This window comes from Lolium rigidum, chromosome 7 (genome assembly GCF_022539505.1).
Source record: "Lolium rigidum isolate FL_2022 chromosome 7, APGP_CSIRO_Lrig_0.1, whole genome shotgun sequence".
In the NCBI taxonomy this organism is placed as follows: Eukaryota; Viridiplantae; Streptophyta; class Magnoliopsida; order Poales; family Poaceae; genus Lolium; species Lolium rigidum.
Genome location: NC_061514.1, coordinates 47,730,759 through 47,738,374, shown reverse-complemented (window position 1 = coordinate 47,738,374; position 7,616 = coordinate 47,730,759). Strand labels below are relative to the sequence as shown.

At 41.0% G+C, this 7,616-nt stretch overlaps 1 long non-coding RNA gene across 2 annotated transcripts; it reads right to left on the bottom strand.

Moving 5' to 3' along the window:
* Positions 1-2,334: 2,334 nt before the first annotated feature.
* On the bottom strand, positions 2,335-4,454 carry LOC124679377. 2 transcript variants are annotated; one of them, XR_006994957.1, is made up of 4 exons: positions 4,255-4,454; positions 3,828-4,170; positions 2,905-3,028; positions 2,335-2,406 (listed from the first exon to the last, which is right to left on the bottom strand). It is a non-coding gene; the product is annotated as an uncharacterized LOC124679377 (long non-coding RNA). The 2 variants fall into 2 exon arrangements; XR_006994956.1 differs by having other exon boundaries at positions 2,905-4,170.
* Between the last annotated feature and the right edge of the window lie 3,162 nt (positions 4,455-7,616).

The window sequence follows — 7,616 nt, the reverse complement described above, 5'->3', positions numbered from 1 at the left end:
ATGAGCCAATGAGGACGTACATCCAGAGGTGGAACATTATCAAAAATTCGGTAGAGAACATATCTGATGAAAGAGCAATAGATGTGTTTGTTGCGGGGATCCGAAGAAAGGACCTAATCGAGGACCTAGGAAGGTCTAACCCGAAAACAATAGCAGTGGAAATAGCGAATCGCTAGGCAGATGGAGAAGTGTTGTTCAAAATAAACGGCACTGGTCACCCGACTATGACCGCAACATAAACAATCAAAATAGAATATGTTTTTCTCGATAGTTCTCAGACTACGATGGCCCCGGCCAAGTAGCGGCTGGTTTCCGAGGAAATAGCGGAGGAAATCATCGAGATGACTATCAGAGGAGTAACGAACGGCGGCAGTGACTACAGGATGCTCCCCGCTTTAACAAGGCAAAATAGTGGACCAAGGTTCCAAGGCCATATGTATCCCAGAGAATCTTTTGAACGGACCATGCCGGATGCACTTCTTTCTCGATAATGTCGGGAAAAGAAAGTCAGTCATCATCCAGAAGGACTGCCGAACTTTCCTAGCATTGCATAGATATGCGAGTCTCCATACCATATTCAAATCTACTTATGCGACATCGAACCTTAAGCGCGTCACCCTACGGTTCGCGAACTATGCAGACATGGTCGAGACTCCTCTCCGAGCAATAACCAATAGCCACTACAACAGGACATACCTTTGGTAACACAGTCTTGTGTTACTATATGTCCAAAACAATGTTACTACTACAAACAGTAACACATTTGGACATGTGTTCCCTTAGGCCGTGTTACTAAGTGGTGTCCACAACCACACATATTAATTGTTACCATATGCTCAAATCTGTGTTACAAGTTACAATGTAGTAACACGCACATTATGTGTTACTAACCATGTCGGTAACACTATTTTGTAGCTATAGTAACACCGGTAGTAACATACTTTTGTAGACGAAAATATTTGTGGTAACATAATTTTGTAACTCTAGTAACATAATTGGTAACACCTTTTTAGCTTCTAGACGCAATTAGTAACACACTATCCACAAGTTGTAACACTATAATTTGTGGTTGTCAACTATCCTAGTAACATAGTTTGTAACTATAGTAACACCATTAGTAACACTAGTACCGCCACATAATTAGTGTATTTTATTATTAAAATCAAAATTTAGGTGCCAATTTATGGAATATATATTTAATAAAATCATTGCACATACTCGATTATTTAATTATAATGATGCTTGACGCCATTAAATGACAAAGAGATAGAAGCACGACACATCCACAAATCAAATATATCAAGATATTTATTACAAATACAAAAGATTGTAGGATACAAATGCATTACAATTAATAAATACCAATATTATTCATGCAACACCATAACATTCATACCATTTTGACTATAGATGAACACATTTGTGACAAATATTACACCGTAGCATTTACATCAATTCAACCAAAGATAATATCTTTAAATAGTATTGAAGTTTTCAATCTCTCAATGTAAACTTTAATTATTGCTAAGCAAAATCGTAAACTTTATTTGCTCCTCATGGGCACCGAAATATCCAGCTACAACTCAATCATCCTTCTTTCCAATCTGTAAAAGAAAAATTGGACGTTATGATTATATGATTAAATGTGCGCAATATGATTCCAGAAAATGGATTAAAAATTGACCTACAAAAGCTTAAGGCCAAGCAATTAAGAATCCATTGAAAAAAGCATTACTACTTGTCTTGCTGTCGCATATTTGTCTTACAAACTCCTCATTATCCATAATAGATTCATCTTTGTGCACAAGTGAAAATCTGGCACCTAACTCAATACAAACCGCCTTAGTTGCAGGGATACACAAACATACAATCTAAGAATCAGCTAGCTCAACGAGAACATACCATGTTTTAGATGCATGCGAAGTCCAGAATATGTACTAGACTACTACAGGTTTTAAACTATTACACAAGACATATTTAAGTGTGGCATATATGGAGGTTCCTAACTTTATATTCTGAATATATAGGACAAGATCAGTTTATGTGCCACTGCGTTCTGTAAGGTGATGCCAGGTACTAAAACCCCAAAAACAAATAACTTAGTGATAGTAGATATTGTGCAGATCAACAATTCTAGAAATTCCTAAAAATATTTCTTGATGCCTCTCCATTAATATTGTTTATCCAATCATGAATCTTTAAATAAAAGAAACATCACTATTAAGTAGGATTATGGGTGATAATCACTAGTTATTATCAAAAAAGGAGCTCTGTTTTAATGCCAACCTAGCATAGCTTTACCTTGAGTGAAGAAATACGCCTTATTTTTTAGGAGCGTTATTTTTTAGTCCTCCGCTAGCCTAGTCTGACAAAAGATTCAGCCGTCTGATCTCTAGCTTCCCTCACCTACAAAGATGCAATGATAACTAAAATACAGAACAGAAGTTATCCAAACATAAACCAGGCAAAACGTATGCTCCTTGGAAAATTTTAGTATCTCAGTACTCAATATTACTGCGAAAGGCTAGTGCATATAGCATGCTGCTGCAGCTCATTGTGTCTTCACATAATAAGAAATAAAAGGATAACAAGAAAATATCTTACAGTAATGTCAAGAATCTAACTATATCACCACAAAGCCAAGATTTGAAAACCCATTTCATCTAACCATCACCAAAATCTTCCAACTTAATAGATCAATGCATACTCCAAACTGTATAATGGCAAATGCAAATCTTCAACTCTTCAAATTTAGCAGAAACATACACCTTTAGCTAACAACACTAATGTTGGAATGCTTACCACCAATTATGCAATTGAAAACGTATTTATATTAAATCTAGTTTCTTCTCGTCGTTCATCATGAGCAATTCAGTTCAAGAGGCTGCCTGTGATGCTACTTACCATCGATCTCTGCCTCCGTGATCGCTCTTGTCATTACCTCCCTGTACACTGGATCCTGCAAAGCCTGGAGAGCATCTTTGTTACCAGCTTTAATTTGCTTGTGCTGCTCATCCACAACCAGGACCTAGCTTCCGAACAATATAAATGCTTGGTTCTGTAATAGACTTATATATAGTTCAACATGAAACTAGCTATTAGGTACAACTCAATTAGACTAACCCTAGGTACTCCCAAAGAACTGGAATTCTAACTAGCACAGGGCATGCGGGTCTCTTCGACACCTCCATGCTCCCAGGTATAGTGAGGCCATCGCTGCAATCAGCGGATTTCAAGGACCCCTCTTGTTAGATTAAGCAAACCTGTTGGGTACAAGTCATGCACGAGCTACTAGTACAACTCATGCATGTGCTACTAGTATGTGCATGTGCTACTAAGGAACTAGTGTGTGTGAACAAGTAGCAGCAAGTAAATGTAAGCTGCATTAGGTGATAAGCTGCTGCAAGTCAGGATAGTGTTCAGGGCTTCAGGCCAGTATGCAGGACTGCAACTAGTCAAAGGTCAAGTTGCTATGGCAGCTGGACTTTAAGTTTAAAAGGACATGTATAATGTATTAGTCTTCTCTAAATGTACAAAGTAACAAAATAAGTGAGAAACAGAAAGTTTGCTTCAGCTCCATGTGTCCATCGTGAGAGTATTTCTCTCTAGTGTGTGCGTGCATTTCATATCTGTCTTAGCAACAACGACATTTCTATCATTTAAGTGTCCACAAATTTCAGATGAAGGTCAGATAAAAGTACAGACATGTTTTTCTAGATGGATAAGAGCATATCTTTTCACTCATCAAACATCCAGGGACAATTCAAATTTCCAATAAACACGAATTCATAGCAGATAAATGAGGAAATGGGAAAAGGAGAATTAACCTAGTAAAAGTTCGTAGTCTCGGACAGGGAAATATATCAGAACAGGTTGTGGGCGTGCCATGTGCAATATGGGTTGCAGAATCGGACAATCCTACAAAAAAGAAACATGTGAGTGCATGATATTCCAATGTATATGTTGCAGAGTTAATATCATACAATACAGTCGATGGAACTTAACAGCTGATTCCAGGAGGACGAAAGAAACTTTCCTTGTAACACGACCAGATTAATCTATCGTTTCCGTGAGGACCGAACCAGCAGAGGGACTCCTCGTAGTGGATCCAGATCGCTGTTGATGGGGTAACATGTAACACAGCGGCAAGCATTATTGTAGGTGATCGGCCTGACAATTACTTCGTACCAAACTTCGTTTCAAATCAACCACATAACATCAAATACAGAAACCAGTCGGAGTCTGGCGAATTACCTCGTGGTGCAGGCCTGCAGGGCATGGATAAACGCATGTAATTAGACGAGATGCGGGGCCTGAACAAATGCCTGCAGTAGACGGGAATAGCGAGCAGAACGTGCTAGTTGCTAGGAGGGTAGCCGGGCCTTGGCGATGGAGCGGAACAGATCGAGCCGCCATGTGCAACCAGGAAGAGGGGAATGGAGTTCCCGGCGCGACTGGGAAGGGGGCGCAGTGGTGGTTGCCGGTGTGGGGAGGCGGCGTGGTAGTGGTGGCTGTGGGGGGTGGCGCAGCGGTGGGAAGGGGGGCTGAGTGGTGGTTGCCGGCGGGGTGTGGAGGGTGGGGGGCGGCGCGATGGTGGCATCTGCAGGGCGACCTAGTTAGGTGTAGATGAGTTTTTCTAGGGGGGTTGATATCAAGAAGAGACTAATTAGAGGATCAATATTTAGAAGGTGTCAACGGAGGGAAAATTGCATATTAGCGGGAATTATTAAATTTTTTCCTCTACTGATTTTCTTCTCAACCAAAATAACCATATTGATACAGGAATAGGATTTATTATTTTTGCAAAAGAAAACTTAAATCTATTTTAGTTTGTCCTCTGCCAGTGTATTAGATAAGTGATGGTGCCATTTTATTTCGTAGTAGACCGTGTAAGCCATCTCATAGATGGATAGTCCATGTTTTTTTTTGGGACAGAGGGGTTTACCCTTTTATATTTTCACAAATAAAAATGTGTCGTTATATATAAAATTATAATTTCTTGGTAACTATCAACTACATAACTACAAAATATTGGCAAGCTTTTCAAATTACAGAAATACATATATCCAATACAATTATGATGCACAAAATCAAGTGTCTCCCGGTTCTAGTTTTGCCCCGGGCCCCAAAAAACTCAGGATCAACCCTATAATAGAGTTTTTAACACTATGAATCAAGACATGATTATGTGTTACTCACACTAAAGTTTGTAACACACTCCCACTCACTCATATATCTGTGTTACTATGTTCACCTACTTGTATCACATTACCTCTCACACATATTTGTATGTTACTGTATTGTTATTTCTGTAACACAATTTTGGGCCTTATATAGTCTGTGTTACTGTCTGTCGTTGGCACACAAATTATATGTTACTGTAATTATGCATGTAACATATTTTACTATGTGTTACTTGATTATGTTACCAAAGCAATGTTGTGTTGTAGTGAGCGGGATCTGGAGATCCATAATGGCTCCCACATATTCAACGATGACTTAGTGATCGATTGAACCATTTACATACGATGCCAATTCCCTTTGTCTCGCGATATTTTACTTGTCCGAGGTTTGATCATCGGTATCTCCATACCTTGTTCAACCTCGTTACCGACAAGTACTCTTTACTCGTACCGTGGTATGTGATCTCTTATGAACTATTCATATGCTTGCAAGCTAATCGGATGACATTCCACCGAGAGGGCCCAGAGTATATCTATCCGTCATCAGGATGGACAAATCCCACTATTGATCCATATGCCTCAACTCACACTTTCCAAATACTTAATCCCATCTTTATTGCCACCCATTTACGCAATGGCGTTTGATGTAATCAAAGTACCCTTCCGATGTAAGTGATTTACATGATCTCATGGTCGAAGGACTAAGGCAACTATGTATCGAAAGCTTATAGCAAATTGAACTTAATGACTTGATCTTATGCTACGCTCATTTGGGTGTATGTCCATTATATCATTCAACTAATGATACATCCTTGTTATTAATAACATCCAATGTTCATGATCACGAAACCATGATCATATATTAATCAACAAGCTAGTTATACAAGAGGCTTACTAGGGACTCCTTGTTGTTTACATAACACACATGTATTAATGTTTCGGTTAATACAATTATGGGATTTCTATTTTCGTGCCCTCAGTTCCTTAGTTGTACTCAGTTTTCCCCAGCTCCTTAGTTTTTCCTCAGTTTTACCCCCAAACGTTTGTCTGAAACCCGCGAGAAGCAACCTCGGACGGCGAGGATTCCCGTTTAGTTGACCGTTCGTCACGTGTGGGGCCGCGTCGTGTGGGGCCGCTTCGTGTGGGCCCGCGTCGCGTGGGGCTGGTAGAAAGGGACCGCGTGGGACAGGACGAGAAGCGTTTGGTTGCACGTGAGCAGGAGCTGGGTTCGTCTCTCTCGGCCCCAAATTGGCATTATTTAGTGCACCTTTTTCCCCTCTTTCTCTCTCGTCCTTTTCACCAAATTAGTATAAAATCTAGAGAAGCTTGCATTTCTGACTTTCTTCAATTATTTGTGCCTTTTGGCCCTCGTTGTTTGCCCAATATGGCAGCAAATCTAGTACTCCTCCGGTCCATATGTATGTAGTTAAATCTAGAAGCAAATCTCCGGGATAATGTACGATAAATTCACGATCATAGTAAATCAAGAAAACTAAGTACGGCCAACAAAATATAGTAGACTAGGGATAGATAATCCCTAGATAATATGGATAGATAATAGGCTGCATACACAGCAGCCAACATAGTAACGAGGTTCTTCACAAGCACCATCATATTAACATAACAACAAGGGATCCCTAGCTAACAACAAAGGGATCCCAACAACAAACTAGGAGGCAGCAGCGAGCAGCAGCACACGTCCGGGGACTCCGCCTACCCCATCCGGCTCTGCCTCCACTTGTTGCTCTTGCTCCCCTTGGGAGCCTTGGGCTTGAGCGGAGGCATGCGGCCGGCGGAGATCTCCACCCGCCGCAAGCTGCGGAGGTGCATGCCGAGCGCCCTGTGCTTGGCGCGGAAGGAGTGGACGTTCACCGTCGTGCCGACGTTGGGGAAGGTGTTGCTGATGTTCTCGGCATGCGTGACGAGGCAGTTGAAGTCCGTGGCGCCGAGTCTCCCGGTGCGGAAGGGGCACCCGTACACCTCCTTGGCGAAGTAGGAGATGTACTGGCCGACCTGCAGCCTCCGCGAGACCCGGCGAGTCTTGACGTCCTCCTCCTCTTCGTCGCTGCCGACGTCGCTGCCGGACATCCGATCCATATCAAACAGAAACTAGTGAATGAGTTGCAACGATGACTAACGTACATGATAACAAAGTTAAGAAAAACGAGAGTCAGCCTCGGTTAGAGTGGACATGATTATATATCTACAGGGAAGGTGTTAGCGAACTAAAGCTCATGCACAACAGATTTGTACACAGCAATGGTTCGCTGAACCCTCCTCGTAAAAATTTGTGCCCAACCATTCATCATAGGCAAAGAAACAGATTCTAGATCTGAACTAGATCTAAACTTGAACACATTCGAGATTATTTGCAAAATTAAACGGTTGATATCTTTTGATTAGTGCATAAAATAACCGATTGAGATCCCATGA